Raw genomic sequence first — 21637 nt, 5'->3', positions numbered from 1 at the left:
AGAGAGAGAGAGAGAGAGAGAGAGAGAGAGAGAGAGAGAGAGAGAGAGAGAGAGAGAAAATAGGAGGAGTACTATATTTAGACTGAGTGACATGAGGAAATTTGAAACCTTTCCGTGAGATCGATGTCAAAAAGGAATTCAATGTATGTCGAAGCGATGCCGCAAGGTCGCGAGAGAGAGAGAGAGAGAGAGAGAGAGAGAGAGAGAGAGAGAGAGAGAGAGAGAGAGAGAGTGTGTGTGTGTGTGTGTGTGTGTGTGTGTGTGTGTGTGTGTGTGTGTATCTCTTTGAAGGTGTTTGTTTTGAGGACTAATTTATAACGCCTCCGTGCCAGCTTTGTAGTTCTCGTTGCATTCTGTGCCATGACAAGAATAACAAGCGGGGAGGCGCGTGTCAGACCAAACGGTGAACAATGATGGCAACACACACACACACACACACACACACACACAAAAGGTAGACGATGACAACAGCACACATACAAAAAAAAGTTAGTTGGCAATGAAATACAATTCACTGATATTTAACACCGTCTTTAAAGAGAACGATCTACAGACGCCAATTCAAGAAAGTTAAGAGAAAAACAAAACCACGACTCCACGAGACAACCCACCCACACACACGCTTCATCTTAATTAGTGAAATCATAGCCCACGTCAACTCACATTAGAGGAAAACGTGAGGATGACAGAGTACACGAAAGGGCGAGGAAAGCTAATGAGAAAAAGTAAAAAGAGTAAAATAAATTCCCAAGTCACGCGTCTCTTCCTTCTTAAATTAGATCATAACGAAACATGTATTAAAAAAGAAAGAAAGGTATGAACCCCCTAAATAGAAATAGTAAATCAACTCCCCTTTCTGCCTTAGCTATCCTCGTAAATTCGACACATAACTGAAATTAGCACACACATTAAGGTCTCTTCTGTTCCATTAACACACAAATCAAGATCGTTTTTTTCTGTTCCATTAGCATATGAATCAAGATAATCTTTTTGTATGGGATTTTTTTTCTGTTCAATATCCACAAATCAAGATCATTTTCTCCTTTTCAATAAGCACACAAATCGATATATATTTTTTTTATGTTTAAGTATCACATAAATCAAGATATTTTTTTGTTCAAGTATCACACAAATCAAGATTTTTTTTTTATGTTTAAGTATCACACAAATCAAGATATTTTTATGTTTAAATATCACACAAATCAAGATATTTTTATGTTTAAGTATCACACAAATCAAGATATTTTTATGTTTAAGTATCACACAAATCAAGATATTTTTATGTTTAAGTATCACACAAATCAAGATTTTTTTTTTTTATGTTTAAGTATCATACAAATCAAGATATTTTTATGTTTAAGTATCACACAAATCAAGATTTTTTTTTTTTATGTTTAAGTATCATACAAATCAAGATATTTTTATGTTGAAGTATCACACAAATCAAGATATTTTTATGTTTAAGTATCACACAAATCAAGATATTTTTATGTTTAAGTATCACACAAATCAAGATTTTTTTTTTCAGTTCAATAAGCACACAATTCAAGATACTGTTTTTGTTTTTGAATTCCCCCATTTTGAGACCTCCATTAATTTAGTCTTCCGGGCCAGCTTTGTGCAAGGGGTGATCTGATTGGAAAATGGAATGGCGCTAACGTGCTAATCACCTGTAATGAACGTGACGTCAATCAGCTTACCTGCCCGGAAGACCCATTAGAGTCCGGCGCCCTCACCACCCACCTGAGCCTGCAAAAAGGAAAAAAAATCATATAATTGGAAAAAAATATAGGTCGTTTAGGGGAGAGCTAAGGAGCGTGGCGAGCCCCTAATAGAGGGTTAAGAAGAGCCTAAAATGTCTTAATCGTTGCCGTGTGTTTAACTTCCTTGACAGTCAGTGTGTTTGGGGGGTGGAGAGGGGGATGGAGTTGTGTGTGGGGGGAGGGAGATGGGGTAGTGTGAGGGGAGGGGTGTGTGTGTGTGTGTGTGTGTGTGTGTGTGTGTGTGTGTGTGTGAGAGAGAGAGAGAGAGAGAGAGAGAGAGAGAGAGAGAGAGAGAGAGAGAGAGAGAGAGAGAGAGAGAGAGAGAGAGAGAAAAGAATGAAAGAAAGAAAGAAAAAAGAAAGAAAGAAAGACAAAAAACAAAAAAAAGGAGGGAAGAAAGAGAAGAAAAAAAAAAGAATGAAAGAAAGAAAGAGGGATAGAAGGCAATAAAAAAATAATATTAAAAAAAAAAAAAAATCCCGCAAACATCACCAGAAAGCAACGCAAATAACACCCAGCCTAACTTTTAATTGGCAGTCTTTCATCATCATCGTCGTCAACTTTCCTCGGCCCCGCGCGGTACTTATCGGAAGGTTACGCAGAGTTGGGGATTGATTCCGGGAGTAATTTAACTTCAATTAGGGAGCGCCAAAGGAAGAAGGCGAAGAATTAGGGAAGGAATCAGACTGAAAGAAGACCATTTAATTCCTCATTTTGCGAAGTCTTGAGGAGGAGGAGGAGGAGGAGGAGGGAGAATGGAAGGAGGAGGAGGACGTGCGGTAGAAAGAGGGGAAGAGATGAAGAATTATGTGGGAGAAAAGGAGGAAGACGAGGAGGAGGAAAAGGAAAATGAGTGGGAGGAGGAGGAGGAGGAGGAGAAGGAGCGGAAGAAACAGGGGAAGAGATGAAGAATTATGTGGGAGAAAAGGAGGAAGACGAGGAGGAGGAAAAGGAAAATGAGTGGGAGGAGGAGGAGGAGGAGGAGGAGGAAGAATGGAAGGAGGAGGAGAAGGAGCGGTAGAAAGAGGGGAAGAGATTAAGAATTATGAGGGAGAAAAGGAGGAAGACGAGGAGGAGGAAAAGGAAAATGAGTGGGAGGAAGAGGAGGAGGAGGAGGAGGAGGAGGAGGAGGAGCAATTAGAGGAGGAGGAGGTGGAGGAGGTTGTGTATAATGTTTCCTCTGTCTCTCAATCTATCCATCTATCTATTTTTCTATCTATCTATCTATCCGTCTGTCTGTTTACGTCCCTCTCTCCCCTCATTCAGTTTAATTACAAATCATCCATCTCCATAATGTCTCTCTCTCTCTCTCTCTCTCTCTCTCTCTCTCTCTCTCTCTCTCTCTCTCTATCTCTCTCTCTCTCTATCTATCTATCTATCTATCTATCTATCTATCTATCTATCTATCATTCAACTCTTAGCTCTCTATCCTCTCCTACGCATTCAGTCGACTTCATCACTAAACAATGAACACAAATTGACAAAAAGCATTAAGAGCTCACCTTTAATCTAAATAAGAGGTCGAATGTTTGTGTTTTCACCCCTGCGCGCATTATTTTCGGAGCTGCAAAGAGTGTGCACGCAAAAAAGCTCGGGGAGTGAGAGAGGGGGAGAGAGGGGGCGAAGGAGGGGAGAGCGAAACACTAATATTTGAGGAGGTGAACGTGGGGAAGAGCAAAGAATGGAAGGATGGTGGAAGCAAACGTATCAAGAGAAAAAAAAGGGAACAAGACCAGGGACAAAGGGTGATGAATGAGGGGAAAAAAGGAACAAATGCAGGATTAGATAAACGAGGTCGTGACGATAAAAAAAAAAGGATATTTGGAACGTTTGCAAAAGAGAACCAGAGGGATGAATTATTCGGGAAGGGCAAACATGTAAACTGGGTATGCAAATACAGAAATGAGAAGGAAAACAGACTATTAAGATATAAATAAAATAGAAGAAATGCAGGAGGGAGAAAGAAGATGATAAACGACCCAAAAGCAGCTACATAATTATAAAAGAATGAAAATATAAATGAGAAACACAGAAGAAAGAAAATGAAGATGAGGAAAAGGAAAAAAAAGGAAGGAAGGGGAGAGATAACAAGTAAGGGAAAGATATGTATAAAGAAGATGAGGGAAGGGGATGATAAAAAGAGTGAATGCAGGAGAAAAGGAAAGAATTATAAAAGAATGAAAAAATATATGAGAAACACCGAAGAAAGAAAATGAAGATGACGAAATGGAAAATAAGGAAGGGAGGGGAAAGATAACAGGTAACAGAGGAAAAGAGAAGTATACAGAAGATGAGGGAAGGGGATGATGAAAAGGGTGAATGCAGGAGAAAAGGAAATACAACACAGCGTAATATGAGAGTAAGAAAGTAATAAAGGAAGGTAGAATATTTGATAAGAGTTCCAAATACAGAAGGAACAGAAAATATGAAACACACACAAAAAAGAAAAGATTAAATACGATTGCAAAAAAAAAACACAGAAGAAAAACGGCACAAAAGACGCAACAGAATTATAAAAGAATGAAAAAAAAATATACGAGCAACACAATAAATGAAAGAAAAGACGAAATTAAAAGATGATAAAGAGGATGAATGGGAGAGAAAAAGGAAGGAATGCAGGGGAAAGGAAGTACAAATGAAAGGACACAAATTCAAGTCGAGTAACACAAACAAAAAAAAAAAGAGAATGAAAAAAAAAGTAAAAAGATGATAAAATACGATGACAAAAAATAAGCAAAAACTCGCAGTAGAGCCTAAAAAAAATGCCTAAAAGGGGGAAATATTAATATGAGAGATGAAAGAGGAGGGGACGAGACAAAAGAAAAAAAAACATGTATGAGATCAAACAAAACGGAGAAAAAATAACTAGAAAAATAAGAGAAAAATAAAGAGAAAAATACGATTAAAACGAAAAGCAGTGAAAGAGTGCAATAGAGTCAGGATGGGATAAAAGAAAGGAAAAAAGGGAAAAAATAAAGAGAAAACTACTGAATATGAGAAACAAGGCGAGGGAAGGAAGGACAAAAAAGGGGAAAAAAAGTAAAACGCGGAAATACAAAACAAAACAAAGAGATAAGGAAAAGTGCGATGAAGATAAATATAAGAATAAAAGAAGGGGGAAATATTTAAGCACGAGGAACATGGAAGAGACGGGAAGAAAAATCAGAAAAAGGAGAGAAATTAAAAAAAGAGAAAATGTAAATAAGGAAGGAAAGGGAAATAGAACACGTAACAGAGGGAAAGAGAAGTATAAAGAAGGTGAGGGAAAGGGAAACATTGAAGCGAAACGAAAACCAGAACAAGAAAAGAAAGGAGAGGAAGGTGAGGAACAATGCAGAAAGGGAGGAAAATGAGGGAAGGGGAAACACTGAAGCGAAAGGAAAACCAGAACAAGAAGATAAAGGAGAGGATGGTGAGGAAATATGCAGAAATGAAGATGTAGGAAAAAATACAATGGTAACAAAAAGCATAAAACGAAGGAGTGGTTGGGAAACATTGAAGAGGAATGAAAAGCAGAACAAGAAGAGAAAGAAAAGTGAGGAAATGGAGAAAAAGAAAGAAGGGAAAAGTGGAACAAGCAACAGAGGTGGAGAGAAGTATAAAGATGGAAGAGGGAGAAGATAGAAGAGGAGGAAATAAGAAGAAAAAAATATTGAAATGGAAAGTAAGGAAATGTGGAAGGAGAGAAGTAGAAGAGGTAACAGAGAAGAAGAGAAGTATAAAGACGAAACGGAAAGAGGAATAAAAAGGGAAGGAAAGAGGAAGAAGAAGCAACAGAGACGAAGGAAGGTATATTGACGAAAGGGAAAGGGGAAAGTGCCGCGGGAAACACTAAAGAGGAATAAAAAAAAAATGAAAAAGTGAAAGGAAAGTGAGGAAGTGCAAAAATGAAAGAAGGAAGTAGACGAGCCAACAGAGACGGAGGGAACCATACGGACGAAGGAAAGAAGAGGGGAGAGCTGAGGAACCCCACGCCCGCCGCTGCTTCCGATTCCCAAAGTTTCCAAGATAAGTAACAGCGAAGGAGGCGAGGAGGTTAGGGGCAGGGAGGGAGGGGGGCAAGGAAAGGAAGGATGTGCTAGCATATGGAGGGAGGAGGGGAAATAGGAGAAGAAGAAGGACGAAGGGGGAGGAAGGGAGGAAAGAAAGTGCCAGCAGATGGAGGGAGGAGGAGAAGAGGGAGGTAGGGGAGGAAGGGAGGGAAGAAAGTACCAGCAGATGGAGGGGGAATAGGAAAAGAAGGACGAAGGGGGAGGAAGGGAGGGAAGAAAGTGTCGGTAGATGGAGGGAGGAAGGGGAGGGGGAGAACAAGAGGGTGGAAGAGGGTAAGGGAGGGAAGAACGTGCCGGCAGATGGAAGGAGGAGGACGAGGAGGACGAGAAGAGATGGGAAGGTGGAGGAGAAAAGAAAAAATGAAAAGGAAAAAAAATATGTAGGCCTATACTAAAAACGACCGTTACTTTTACGATGAGAACAAGACAATAAAAACAGTGATGACAAAGACAGCGATAGTAATGATAATAGGAATAATGAGGATAATAATAACAATATGTATCATGCTCAAAATAATAACGATAATAATAATAGAAATAATAATAATAATAATAATAATAATAATAATAATAATAATAATAATAATAATAATAATAATAATAATAACTAAAATGACAACACAAACAACAAAGACAACAACAACAACAATTACTACTACTACAACAACAACTACTACTACTACTACTACTACTACTACTACTACTACTACTACTACTACCATTACTACTACTACTACTACTACTACTACTACTACTACTACCACTACTACTACCAACCTCCTCCTCCTACTACTCCTACTCCTCCCACCACCATTATCCCCACCACCATCACCGCCACGAACAATCACAGTAGTGCCACAACCTTCGTCCATATATAACAACCATTTATTTCCTTCCACCTCGTTAATTCCAGTATTTGTGTGTCGGGGCAGACTATTCACTATCCCTTACCTTTTCCCTCTTCCCTCTCCCCTCTTCTCTCTTCCCCTTTGAGTTATTGAATGTCCGTGTTTCTTGTACTTAGAAAACAAGGGTAGCGGGCTCATCATATTTTCTTGTGCATGCTCTTTTGTTTTGTACTTAGGGGAAGCCAAAGAGAAAGAAGGGTTGCTAAGTCCATTGGGTATGTGTATGGATTTGTCTGTTTCTCTCTGTTTCTCTCTGTCTGTCTCTTAGTGTCTGTCTGAGTCTGTCTTTCTCTCTTATTTTGGTAATTTTCTGTTATCAATATTTTTTTTTGGGGGGGAGGGGGTTATTTTTTTTACTGTCTGTCTGTCTTTCTCTCTTATTGATCATATATTGTTATCTTTAAATTTGTTTGTATTTGTCTATTACTCTGAATGTCTGTATGGTTCTCTCTCTCTCTCTCTCTCTCTCTCTCCTGGCCCTTCTCAGTTATCATACGAGAGATAGTAATGTGGAGTAGCGAGAGGCCTTCTTCCCTTATCACCGAGGCCTATTGATATGTAACACACTTTTTCCTCCCTTTCATCTCCCTTTCATAAGCATCCTGGCTCCTCCTCCTCCTCCTCCTCCATCCTCTTCCTCCTCCTCCTGCTCCTGCTCCTGCTCAAAATCCATCAGTTATCTCCTCCCATAGAAAGAGATAACACACACACAAACGCACACATAAGGTACATATATTTACCATTTCGTATTATGTATCAATATGTTTCTGTGTGTGTTCGGAGCTTAATAACTACATCTAACCGCTCCTTTTCTCTTCTGTTTACAGGTGAGAGAGAGAGAGACGGATGATGACACGCCAACAGCTGGGAAAGTATGTGTTTATTTATTTATTTATTTTTTACTTTATTTTTTTTTTGTGTGTGTGTGTGCCATTGTCCCACTTCTCATTGTAATATTTTCTTTAATGTGAAGATTCTGACTTTTTTATATATTTCCTCACTGAGTTAAGAGATATTATATTCTACTTTACGTATTTTATAACCACGACTACTACTGCTGGTATTATAGGTCTTTCGTAACACACACACACACACACACACACACACACACACACAATAGGTCGCCGTCAATTAAATGTTTTGAGGCGGAAAGTGAACCCGAATGACATGTTTTGACGTGTTCTCGGAGGAGTAATGCGCGTCTTTGTCCGGTGCGGAGGAAAAGAGAGAGAGAGAGAGAGAGAGAGAGAGAGAGAGAGAGAGAGAGAGAGAGAGAGAGAGAGAGAGACAGACAAAAGGTAACTAGGCAGAGACACAATGACAAACACCTGAAAAGACACAAAGAAAGAACATAATAAAGAAAAAAATATAACCACACACACACACACACACACACACACACACACACACACAAGTGTTAATAGGACAAAAACTGTGCTAGATCGGCGTCGCATGACCCTCCAACACGCCCTCAACAAAAATGGAAAATGCTGAAAAGTAAAGATGGCGCCACTATAAACACTTGCCTGCGCCACAACGGGCTGGGGACCATCATGCCCTACTATGAAGGCCTTCCGGCGCCACAGGCCAAGACGTAAAAAAACAAACAAAAAAGAGCTGACTTTGTTTATAATGCCATGTTGTAGGGTTCATCAGGGATAACAAATGTTATCATACAATGTCATGTCCACAATGCATGGGTAGGCCAGGAAAACAACTTGAAGAGAACAACAACAACAACACTAAGAAGATGGACAATATGTTGACGCTGATGAAAAGAAAAACATAATAACGCTTTTTTTCCTCTCTCTCGCTTCTTCGTCCCAATTTGCTTCATCCTCATTAAAACAAAAGGAAGCGGAAGGAATGATCTCCAATACCGGGGAGAGAAAAAGAGGAGGAAACTTCGCCATTATACTTTAAAAAAAGCCTCCCGGATCATAAAAACTATTCAAACCTTTCAAATTCATCCTGATCCTCACAAAGAGTTTTAGAGAAGTCAGTACATATTTTTTTTTCCTTATTACAGATTCCAGTTTCCCATTACGACAAAAATGAAACGGGGAAACCAACACCATATCCTCAGTTATCACCATCATCATCACCATCTATAACACCATCACCATCAATAACACCCCCATCATCCCCATCACCATCCTCAACCACCACCACCACTTCTAACCTTCACCCTAATCACCACCACCACCACCACCACCGCCACTGATATCCTCATCACTACATAATGGCAATATAATGACGTGTAGGTGGAGGTATTAGATAATAAAGAAAGGGAGGAAGGGCCGGGAAGGAGGAAGGAAGGGAGGGAAGGAGAGGAGGAGAAGGAGGAAGATGAGGAAAAAGAGGAAGGAGATGGGAGAAAAGAAATGTTGGAGGAGGAGGAGGAGGAGGAGGAGGGATACGTCGATGCGGCTGGGTCAGGGTTAGGGAAGAGAGAGAGAGAGAGAGAGAGAGAGAGAGAGAGAGAGAGAGAGAGAGAGAGAGAGAGAGAGAGAGAGAGAGAGAGAGAGAGAGCAATCTATCATTTTCTTTATGCTTTTATTTATTTTTATTTTTTGTTTCTCGATTTTAGCTTTCTTTTTCGTTATTTTTCTTTTCGGCACTTTCTTATTTCTGGATTTCGATTTTTTTTTTTTTTTTTTTTGGTTTCCGAATTTTAGCATGTATTTTTTTTTTTTTTTTTTTTTGTCCTTCGCTATCCACCTTCACTCACTATCCTGGACAATTCAATATATATTTTTTTATCATCTTTGCCTAAAGTTACACAATTTCCAACAATTTCATCTTGCATCTTTCGTCTCTTCTTCCTTCGCTTCCTACTCTATTTCCTGCTTCTCGTCCTCTTTTTTTTCCTTTTACTTCCCCTCCTCCGCCTCTTCTTCCTCCTCCTCCTCTAGTTCATCTCATTCCACCTTTTCCTCCTGCTCCTTCCATCGATCTTCCTCCACCTCTCGCTCCTCCGTCTTCTCGTATATATTTTCTTCCTCAAATACTTCTTTCCCTTTCATTTTTATCCTTCACATCATCTCAAATATCCTCCCTCCTCTTACTGTAATTTCCGGGTGTTCATTTCCTCCTCTAAGGACAGAGTAAGCTTATCCCTCTCCTACCCCCACGTGAGGAAGGAGAAGAAAAGGAGGAGAAGGAGGAGGAGGAGGAGAAGGAGTTTACAGATCGAAAAATGAGTAGGTTTAGTTGAGAGAGAACATCAAGAGACTACGATGATGCAGGAGAATAAGAAGGACAATAATTCAGCAGGAAAACAGTGGACGATGCAATAACAGGGGAAAGAATACAACACGGCAAAAAGAGTAATTGATTGTGACAGTGTGTGTGTGTGTGTGTGTGTGTGTGTGTGTGTGTGTGTGTGTGTAGGCGGGGGTCTGGTCACGCCGGGTGTTGGTGGCATCGTGGCGGCCGTAAACACCAGCGCGGGGCGGGTTCGCGGGTGTTTAGGCGTGCCTGAGCGCTGTTAAACACGGGTCACGGCCGCGGGGCTTGGGCCAAGGGAGTGTAAGACAAGGCGGGTAAAATTCACGAAGTTGTGGGGCAGGTTGATGTCTCACGTACACACACACACACACACACACACTTCCCCTCACCGCCCGCCTATGCCCTTGACGCTTACAGCCTCCCCAGTCGGGCGCAGCGTCACCGCGGCCGCCGTGATGCTGCTTTGAGCTCACGAGAGGATAATTTTCAGCCAGCTTAGGACATCGACGCGTAATGAAGGGCAAGGAAAGAAAACCTAATCAGGCTTTACCACATCACACCGTGCACGTGAGGCAAATTTAGATAGACTGAAACTAAAAGTGGAAATACACACTTCGAGCGGCCCGCCGTGAAGAGCCTCCACTCCTGCCTGACGCGTGTCACTCACCTGGCGTGTGCTCCCTTTTGACTTGTGCTGCGTCAGCCAGGCAAGAGCGGCTGCCCGTCTGTTGGCTGCCTGATGTAGAGAGGAACACACACACGCGGGCACACACACACACACACACACACACACACACACACACACACACACACACACACATATATATATATATATATATATATATATATATATATATATATATATATATATATATATATATATATATATATATATATATATATATATACATAACTTGCGTGCTTCAAAAAATGCAGTTTCGGAAACTATTTAGAGTGGCTGTTCTTCGGCAACACATTCTGTGTAGTGTACGAGAGGACATGAATAATGGAAAATTCAAATCTCTTGTCAACACACCCGCCCCGCACCACCCTCTGTCCTCTCTAACACTATCCCGTCCACGGCGCTATTTTTTTCCTTCCCTTCAGCTTACCCCCTCGCGCCCGCCCGTCCCTCCACCCCAGACATCCACACATTATCATTGTCCTCATGACACTGAAGTGAAAAATTAGTGCGGAGGGAATATTTTTAATTTAACAAAAAGAAACAAACAAATTAATAAGAAGAAAAATGGCCTGGCATCAGGAACAAGGCGCGGGAAATACACGAGCCAGCCTGAAAGAGTGTGTGAGGTGGGAGGGGGGAGGGAGGGAGGGGATGGTGGAGTGGATGGCAGAGTTGACAGCTGGCAAGAGAATGGACGGGTGGTTCTGTGTGTGTGTGTGTGTGTGTGTGTGTGTGTGTGTGTGTCATTCATCCACTCGGTCTCTAACTAAGTCACCTGCTCCTCCACCTCCTTCACTCCACCTCCTCCTAAACTAACGCCCCTCATCTCACTAATGTGCATGCTCGCCTACGCATCCATCGATCCATCTCTCTCTCTCTCTCTCTCTCTCTCTCTCTCTCTCTCTCTCTCTCTCCCCCCTCTCCCTCTCCCTCTCTCTCTCCCTCTCCCTCTCTCTCTTATTACGTAACCTAGAATACAGACGGACGTTATTGTAGACCGTTACGGGAGACACACACGCAAGTAACCATAATAACAGAGATCGAGCAGGAGAGGAGGAGGGATAACGAGAATAATAACTGGATGGCTAAACTCGAAAGCAGAGGCAGATGTGTGAAACGGTAGCTGGGAAGTGGACGAAGAAAACCAGAAAATAATATAGACACTGAAGCAGAGAATTCGAAAGAGCTGAATGGGATAAACGGACACCTGACCTTGAATACAGAGACATATATAGGAAGCGTTGTTATGTTAAGAAGTACAAGAACAAAAAAAAATAATAATAATATCAGAAGCACAGCAACTGACAGGTAAATACTGAAAAAGATGAAGTACAAAAGCAATGACTTCGAATGCAGAGACAGACATATGAAGGAAGCATCGTTATAGGCGAGAAGTACACACACAAAAGAAGAGGGAAAACAATAGAAATAAAATAAGAGAAGCGATTACTGGGAGGGATGAAGCGCCCAAGCAACGACCTTGACAACAAAAACTGACAGGAAGCATCGTTAGAGGTAAAAAGGACACACATACAAGGGAGAACAATAGAAGCAGAGCAACAGAGAAGTACAGAGTAAGAGGGATGAAAAGCCGGAGCAACAGATCACTAAAAACAAACTCATACCAATAACAACAAATAACGACAAAAAATAGCAATAATAACAAAACAGTAGAAGAAGCGCATACTAAGGGGAATGAAGTACAGGAGCAATACATCACTAAAAAATATAGAAAAAAAATGTTCTTCTTTTTCTTTTTCTTCTTCTTCTTCTTCTTCTTCTTCTTCTTCTTCTTCTTCTTCTTCTTCTTCTTCTTCTTCTTCTTCTCTGCCTTAATCCCCACTAAGGTCGGCCATTCTTGTACGTCGTCGCCAGTATCTTCTCTCCTCTGCGTCCACTTCGTTCAGACCCTGCTGCCTCATGTCTCTCAATTCCGTCCCTCCATCTATATCTCTGTCTTCCTCTCGAGCTTTTCCCCTCCACCTGTCTGTTCCACGCCACTTTCACAGGATAGAAACACACACACACACACACTAACACAGATACAGGTAGGTTCACAGCGTCACAGGAGAGGGCCACACGAACACACACAACGCGATAACAAAGGAAAATGACCCACTTACACCTGATCAAAGTATAAACGCTGCTGCACATTGACTAATAGCCGCGAAAATTAAGGGTTCGGTTGGTAGGCGCGGGGTAATATATTCTGCTGTAATTGGGGCGGCGCGTGAAGTATGTGGCGGCTTAACATGAAACGGAGCAATACGTTTTTCGGCCTCCCAGGAAAACTAATTAGCGTTTCATTAGCATCCTCTTTACTCTCCGACAGAGACGCTGTGATAAGTCTCGGCAATGTAGAATGAACGGCCATTATAACCTTCTTTTAATCATAATACTGTGCGTAGCTGGTGTTCGTTGGTCGTTGTGTTTCTTGTTGTTGAATCAATAGTAAAAAAGCATATATGAATTTTCTGAGTCATGATCTACAGTAATTGTTTGGGGTTTTGTTAGGTTAGGTTAGGGTATCTTCAAACACATGATAGCCAGCACCTTATGGTATAAATCAACAAAGAATGATCTCAATTCGTTGTACAGAAAGTCTCATTAGTAAGGAAGTATATATGAATTTTCTGAGTCAAGACCTATAGTAACTGTTTGGGGTTTTGTTAGGTTAGGTTAGGTTAGGTTAGGTTAGGTTAACCGGAGGGAGGGATGTGTCTCAACTGGCGTCACTTTAACAATCCTGCCCGCAGCACCGCCGGGCTAAGGGACATTCACTAACAGCCCCCTAAAACTGAAGTATAAAGAGGTAGCAAAAACCTGAGCCTCAAAAAAAAAGAAGCCCAAAGGCGTCATGGGCAAACGTAATTTTTTCTCAATTCTCAAAGTTCCCGAAAATTCCAGAAAATTACCAAAATTCCTATGGAGAGTTTCCCAGCTCAAAATTCCCGGGAACTTTACAATCTTTGGCAGGACAGAGGAAGGTGGGGGGGAGAGGCATTTGCAGCTTTGCGAGAAAAAGTTGTAATTCGCACACATGAATCGCCATAAATTGAGGAAAAGGATAACAAAGGAGAGGAAGGCAAGCAAAGTGTTCATCACGCGCCATTGTCGTGACCCGCCCACTAATGACCCCTATTGTCCTGCCCTTTCTTAACGAGTGTGTGCTTCTTCATATTGTGTACATTATTACCGCTACACACACACACACACACACACACACTCAACCCCCCCCCCACACACACACACAAACCTTCATTCACTCACTTTCTCAACAGCAAACTCATAAACTTCGTGTCTAAAACTCTGGTCGGTATTCTCAGGTGTTTCAGCCTCTCACATCAATGATTCCCAAAAGACGAATAAAAAAAGACTACTCGAGTTCCAATGAGTATTTTTTTTATCATGTTCATTGTACAGAAGCATGCTCAAACTACCACCAGGGTCATAAAACTAGCCCTGGAAATGCCCAAAGTCGCTACGAAAGCCTTGTCAAATGTGTGTAGCTACTTAGGCACTGAAATGTTTAAGAATATGAGAGAGTGCATCCCGACAGGTGACAGGTGAGGCGAACAGGTGACTTCTCAGTGAGTCTTGACTTGGCAATACTCACTCTCGCTCCCGTGTGCCAGTGACATTGTTGTGTAAGAAAGTATTTAGGAGAATCGAGCGAACTGTGTCGACTATTCGAGAGAGAGAGAGAGAGAGAGAGAGAGAGAGAGAGAGAGAGAGAAGGACGCCAAGGGAAAGAGACTAAACAATGATAAAAAAAGAGGTATTAAGGAATAGCTCTTGCCTGTCTGTCTGCCTATCTGTCTGTCTGTTCCTCGCGTGGTCCCAGGTGTTGCCCCCCTCTCTGTCTCCCTCTTACACACACACACACACACACACACACACACACACCACGACCTATTTGCCTGGTTTCAATCATGTTTATCTAGTTTTCTGTTGACCAAATATTGCATCAGAAAGAATAAGCTTGCACAACACACAACGCACACCACTTTTACGATTCACACCACCACCACCACCACCACACCACCACCACACCACCACCACACCACACACCACACACCACACGCTGCCTCTCTCCACCACCACCACAATACACACCATCTAGTTTTCACCTCCTCCACATCACATCCACACCACACACCACCCCCTCTTCACCTCCTCCACATCACTCACCACACCTTTTTGTATGCTCTTTGTCACACCATCTTTCTACCACTCCACACCACACCACAGTCCACCACCTCCGTCACACCTCCAGTCACACCATCCTTATCCTCCTAACTCACCCCACACCACACTGCACACCAAAACACAAATTCACCACACAGTACACACCACCAATCCTCCATTCCCACCAGACGATTCATTTTACCACACCATATACACAAATCCCCCCCTCACCCCTACCCCTACACACACACAATCACCCAACCAGCAACCCTCGTACGCACAGTCTATTTTCCCCTTTCCATGTAGAGGCGACGGGCAATTTTGGGTCTTATAAATGGTAGTTTCTAAATTTGCATACAACTCAACTACACAGCTGCGCTCTACTACCTGGGCGAAGAGAGGAGATAAAAGGAAAATGAGGAAGACGAGCAGGAGGAGGAAGAGAAATAGGAGGAGGAGGAGAGAGAGAGAAGGAAGAGGAGGAAGGGAATAATTGGAAACGCTTGCATGGTACTTAACAGAGGAGGAAGAGGGAAAGAGAACAGAGTCTGGGATAAGAACATGGATCAGGAAGGAGAGAGGGAAGAGGAAGAGGAAGAAGAGGGAGAGGAAGATGTAAGTGTAGGCATGGTAATAGGCAGCCTAGACGAGGACGCGAAGAGAAGGACAAGGACAAGGACTAAGGCGAGATAGAAGAGGAAGAGAAGGAGGAAGAAGTGGAAGAGGAGGATGTAAGAGTCGGCATGGTAATAGGTAGGCGAGGACGAGAGGAGAAGGATAAGGACAAGGATTAGGGCGAGATAGAAGAGGAAGAGGAAGAGGAAGAGGAGGAAGAGGAGGAGGATACAGCGAGGAGAGTGAATAGCAAACTTTCATATCAGGGGAAACGTTCTCTAGCAGGATCTTTCGCTTGCATTATGTATGACTTTAAAATTTGCATGACAGTGAATATGTATATGTATGTATGCTTGTGAGTATGAACGAATGTTATGTATGTATGTGTGTATGTATGCAGGTATATGCGAGTGTCAATGTTGTTCTGTTTATATGCGTATGTATGTGTTTGTATGATGTGCGTATAAATAACTACTTTGGGCGAGAGAATAGGAACAAGAGAGTAAAGAAGGATAATTGAGACAGAGGGAGGAGAATACAAAGAGAATCAGGGAAGAGAAAAATATGATAAGAGGGAAAACACACGAAGTAGGGGAAGTAGGGGAGAATATAAAGAGAGATGAAAGAGAGAATGAGATAAAAAGAAAACAAAACGGGGATTAGAGAAAGGAAATACATGAGGAAAACCTGAAAACGAGGTGAAAGTAGAGAAAGCAGAGAAAAAAAATACGTTAAAAGGGATGAGATAGCTAATAGACATGATGGGTGGGAAGGGAGAGATAGGATGAAGGCGAAAGAGATAAACGCGATGGATACAAGGAAAAACTAGATAAATGGAAGAAAAAAAATGATAAAATAGATGATGGAGATTGCAAAAAGAAGGGAAATGGGATGAAATAGAGAAGAAAGAGGTGAAATAGAGAAGAATGAAACCGATGGAATAGTGAATCAATGAAGGAAGGGAATGACTTTGATAAGGTAAACAGCATGACTTGAAAACATAAGTCAATAATTGTAGAGGAAAGGAAAGAATAGTTCTGGAATAAAAGGAAAGATATAGAGAATTAAGATAGCACGCAATGGAGATGAGAGGAATGTGATAAAGGGAGAAATACAGCTAAGAGAGAAGGAGTGGGTAGAAGGAGAGAGAAATGGAACAGAAGAGGAAGAGAAAATAAGAATGATGGACATGATATTAAGTTTGGATGCAGGAAAGAGAGAGAGAGAGAGAGAGAGAGAGAGAGAGAGAGAGAGAGAGAGAGAACGAGAGATAGAAGGGATTTCCTCCTCCTCTTCCTCCTCCTCTTCCACCTCCTTCGTCTCTTATCACCTCGCCCTCCTCCTCCATCCTCCACATTCCTCACCCTGCAGCACGCCGGCAACATCCTTCATCATAAAGGGAAGAGAAGCAATGCAGGGAGCGAGATAACGGGAGGCAGCGCTCAGGAAGAATAGATAGAGAGAGATAAAAAAAAAAATCCTAGGGTGTGAGTCAAATACCAAAAATTTAAAGGCTCAGAAAACGGTAAACAGGGTCGTTAAAAAGAGGGAAAGGAAAAAAATAAGAAGAAAAAACGGGAAAAAAAAGGATATCGAGCGGAAAGAGTAAAATGGAGGAGGAGGAGAAGGAGGAGGAAGAAAAGGAGAAATGTGAGGCAAAAGAAAGCAAATGAAGAAAAGGGAAAAACGAAGAAGAAAAAAAAAGGAAAAATATATATGATCAGGAGGAGGAGGAGGTAAAAAAAACAAAACATAATACTGAACGGAAGAAACTGTGAAATAGAAGAGAAGGAGAAGGAGGAAGAGGATAAATGAGAGTAAAATGAAACCGTTAATGAAGAAGAAAAAGAGGGAAGGAAAAAACGAAACAAAAAAAGGAAAAAAGAAAAAAGATAATGATGATGAGACCCCAAAAGAAGATGATGATTTGGAGAAGAGTGGAAAGAACTCAACCCGCCAGTGACGTCGGGGGCTTCATTAAGGAGCAAGTAGTTTGTCTCTGAGGCGTCGCGAGCCCTTCTGCGCCTCCTCCGTCCCTCTCACCCATTCATTCATGCCTACTTCCCTCAATGCCTCTGTCCTCCTTTCCTTCCTTTCGTTCTTTCTCTTCTTTCCTCCCATGCCCTTGTTACCTCCCTCCCTTCCGTTTTTTCGTTCCCTTTCTTCCTTCTCTTATCTCGTTCTCTCCCTTCCTTCCATTCCTTCGTTTCTCCCTTACCTTTTATGCTTTCGTTTATTCCCTTCCTCCTCCTCTCTCGTTCCCTCCCTTCCTCCTGTTTGCTCGTTCCTTTCTTTTGCTTCTTCCCTTCCTCTCTTTCTTTCATTCCTTCCTTTCCTCCCGCTGCCTTCTTCAATTCCTTCCTTCCCTTCCTCCCTTCCCCTCTCTTCCTCCTTTTCTCTCAGTCTCTCCTCTCCTTCCTCCCTCACGTTCCCACAATTCCTCAGTGTCTTCCTTCCCTGTCCAACATTCCTCTGCATTCCTTCACTTCTGAGCCTCTTCATTATTCCCTTAGTGAACCACCAACACCATCACCGGCTCCTCCTCTTCCTCCTCTTCCTCCTCTTCCTTTTGTTCATCCTCTTACTCCTCACTATCCTCTATCTCTTTTTGATCCTTCTCCTCCTCCTCCTCCTTCCTTCTGCTTCTCATGGCACTTCTTCATCTCCTCCTCCTCCTCCTCCTCCTCTATTTCCTTCTTTACATCTCTATATCCTCTGCTATATTTTTTTTCTGCGTTTCCGTTTTCTTATTTTCTCCTTCCCTTCCCTTCCTTCCGCTGTCTGGCTCCCATTTCTCTCTCTCTCTCTCTCTCTCTCTCTCTCTCTCTCTCTCTCTTCCCCACTTCTCTCCCCACTTCCTCCTTCGCCTCCTCCTTCGTCCCACTCCCTTCTATCTTCCCTTCCTCCCTTCCTCACATAACCTCTCTTTATCTCCCTTCTTTATCTTCTTTCATCATCCCTTTCTTCTTCTACTCTCCTCCTTTTTCTCTTAAGATCATGCGACACAAGAAGACGTTTTTTTTTCTTTTATTTAAACATTTTCTTTGCTTGTCGAATCCGAGAAAAAGTTAACAAGGAGAAAATGCTGCCGACGAAAGAAATTAGCATCGTCATACATAATTATACAAAAAAAAAATTGAAATGTGAAAGAAAGTGCGGCACAAATGAAAAATCTCAGAAAAGGAATACAAGCCCGAGGGGATTATGGAGGATGGCTAGGAGGAGGAGGGGGAGGAGGAGGAGGAGGAGGAGGAGGAGGAGGAGGAGGAGGAGGAGGAGGAGGAGGAGGAGGAGGAAGAGGTGGTGATGGTGTGGGAAAAGGAGGAAGTGGTGGAGTAGGAGAAAAAGAAGGAAGGTGGTAATGGTGATATTGAAGAAGAAGAAGAAGAAGAAGAATGATAATAATAATAATAATAATAATAATAATAATAATAATAATAATAATAATAATAATAAGAAGAAGAAGAAGAAGAAGAAGAAGAAGAAGAAGAAGAAGAAGAAGAAGAAGAAGAAGAAGAAGAAGAAAAGAAGAAGAAAAAGAAAGAGGTAGAGAAAAGCTGAAAAAAATAATAAAAAGAGGAAAGGAATATGAGGAAAAAGGAGGAGGAGTAGGAGCAGAGGAAGGAGGATCGGGAGGAGCAAGATTTAGAGGAAAAGGAGGAAAAAGAGGAAGCGGAGCAGGACGAAGAGAAATAGGCGGAGAAAGCGGAGAAGGAAGAAGAGGAGGAGGAGGAGGAAAAGGAGGAGGAAAATGCAAAGACGAACTGAGAGACTTAAGGCGTTAGATTCTTAAAGGTAACCAGGAGGGATGTAACGAGGAGGAGGATCAGGAGAATAACAGTTAAGTGGTGGGTCAAGGAGGAGGATGAATATAAAGAGGAGGAGGAAGAGGAGGAACACAAAAGAACACAAAGGAAGAACAAACAACAGCAGACCTGCTGGTCCTTACGAGGCCGTTTGTGACAAGCTACACTAACTATCTAATCAAAGGTGGAAGATGAAGGACAGCAAAGGCGAAGGCTCCTCCCCACCCCCCATCCCTCCAGCCGAAGCTGGCAGGAAAGGAGGACGAGGAGGAGGAGGAGGAGTAGGAGGAAGAGAAGTAAGCTTTGGCGATGCGTGGAAACGGGAACAGCATAATTATTGGAAGCAGAGGAAAGACACACACACACACACACACACACACACACACACACACACACACACACACACACACACACACACACACACACACACACACACACACACACACACACACACACACACACTTCCTCGCAATCACACAGTTCACCATCAAAACACTGAGAAGAATCGAGGAGGAGGAGGGGAAAGACTAGGAGGAGGAGGAGGAGGAGGAGGAGGAGGAGATCAAGGAGACATCTGAGAACACACAAACACATACACACACACACACACACACACACACACACACACACACACACACACACACACACACACACACACACACACACACACACACACACAACACGTCAAAACAAAGCAGTCAGACTTATCGAAAGGCCACACACACACTCACTCACTCACTCACACACACACACACACACACACACACACACACACATACACTCACTACCAATACCCCATACCAGCTTGACTAACCAACCGAACTGAAATAGGAGGTCAAAGCAGTTACGGTCAAAGGAGGAACGTGGCTGATGAGGTGGTGGTGATGGTGGTGGTGGTGGTGGTGGTCTCGCGTCAAGGGGTCTGGGATGAGTAATTGGTCTTCGGCGCTATATATGGTCTGGCACTTTGCTTTGTGTTCTTGCAAATGACGCTCTCTCCAGCAGGTGCCTCGTCACTGTGTCCCCCGCCCCGCCCCGCCCCTGTGAACCCAGTCTCTCTTAGCTTATTAGTCAGAGTGAGAGATGCAGAGGCGCACCGAGAGGCAGAAAGATGAAGAGAGAAGGCACACAGAGAGACAAAGAGGTGAAGATAGAAGTCACAAGGAGAGAGAGAGAGAGAGAGAGAGAGAGAGAGAGAGAGAGAGAGAGAGAGAGAGGATCAAAGCTAGAAAGTTGAACAGATGGATGGATAGATGAACAGACAGATGGGTGTATGGATAGCGTGAATCTGTTCGTAAATGCAGTTAATGATAAAGAGCGTGTAATGAAGAAAGGATGGAAACAGTGAAGATGATCAGAGTTCGGAAGTTGAATAGAGTGACAGATATATAGACAGAAGGATGAACGGATAAATTGAATCTGTATGTAAATGAAGTCAATAATGAGGTGTAATAATGAGTATAGGAAAAAGAATGTAAGGGAAAAAGGTTTGAAACATGAAAGAAGGTGAAAAATCAACGCCATTAAGGTCAGTAACACAGAAAAACAAACAACATTCCCGTTCAACACAAATTCACGAGTAGGGGACCGGCTTGCCTAACATTTCAAGAGGAGGGTATCAGGACACCTCTCCTCCCGAAATTGATCTCACTTTTTGGCCACTCCTTTGACTTCTACCCAGGAGCAGTAAGTAGCGGGCTTTTTTTTTATATATTTTCCTTTACGCCCTTGAACTGTCTCCTTTGCTGTAAGAAAAAAAAAATCGGAAACACCACATCAATAACAACAGCAGCAACAACACACTCTACCCCCCCCCCACCCCCGACACAAAGCGACAACACGGTGCTCGCGTCACGGCGCAATAAGTGTTCGGTGGCAGCGTGTTGGCCACCGGGGACATTGCACGCTGACAAGTTCCTCGCCGCTCACCTGAAGTTCACAAGGGACGCCGCTCTTTCACCTCGCTTTGATTGGTTCTGTTTACCACGTCCGGGCGGCCTGACAACGCTCTCTCTATACACATGACAAAGTGAAGCCCGTGTAGGATGTGTTAGACTATACGGAAGCATTCGTTTAATTATGTTCGCTGGTACAAGGCAAATACAATGAAAAGACCAATGATGATGAGGTAGAAAATAATGGAAAAGAGGAAGATCACGCTATTGTGCACGATATTACCAGTGTTAAGATAGGGGAAAAATAGATAAGAAAAAGATGATTATATTCTGCACGTTATTACAAGACAAATATAACAAATAATAACAATGATACGATATAAGGAAGAGAATGCAAAAGAGTCAATATTCTGCACTGTTACAAGAAAAATGGAAAAGCAATACGGAATAATAAGAAAAAATGGAAAAATAATACGGAATAATAAGAAAAAATG

At 42.3% G+C, this 21637-nt stretch overlaps 1 long non-coding RNA gene across 1 annotated transcript in view; it reads right to left on the bottom strand.

The window, feature by feature from the left end:
• Window positions 1-1448: 1448 nt before the first annotated feature.
• Window positions 1449-21637, bottom strand: part of LOC127007406 (uncharacterized) — a 76383-nt gene continuing 56194 nt past the window's right edge. Inside the window, exon 3 of the long non-coding RNA XR_007760244.1 lies at window positions 1449-1749. This is a non-coding gene — a long non-coding RNA (uncharacterized LOC127007406). The remainder of the gene's footprint in view (window positions 1750-21637) is intronic.

This window comes from Eriocheir sinensis, chromosome 35, assembly GCF_024679095.1.
Source record: "Eriocheir sinensis breed Jianghai 21 chromosome 35, ASM2467909v1, whole genome shotgun sequence".
In the NCBI taxonomy this organism is placed as follows: domain Eukaryota; kingdom Metazoa; phylum Arthropoda; class Malacostraca; order Decapoda; family Varunidae; genus Eriocheir; species Eriocheir sinensis.
Note: the sequence above shows the minus strand (reverse complement) of the source record. Positions and strands in the feature narration are given on the sequence as shown.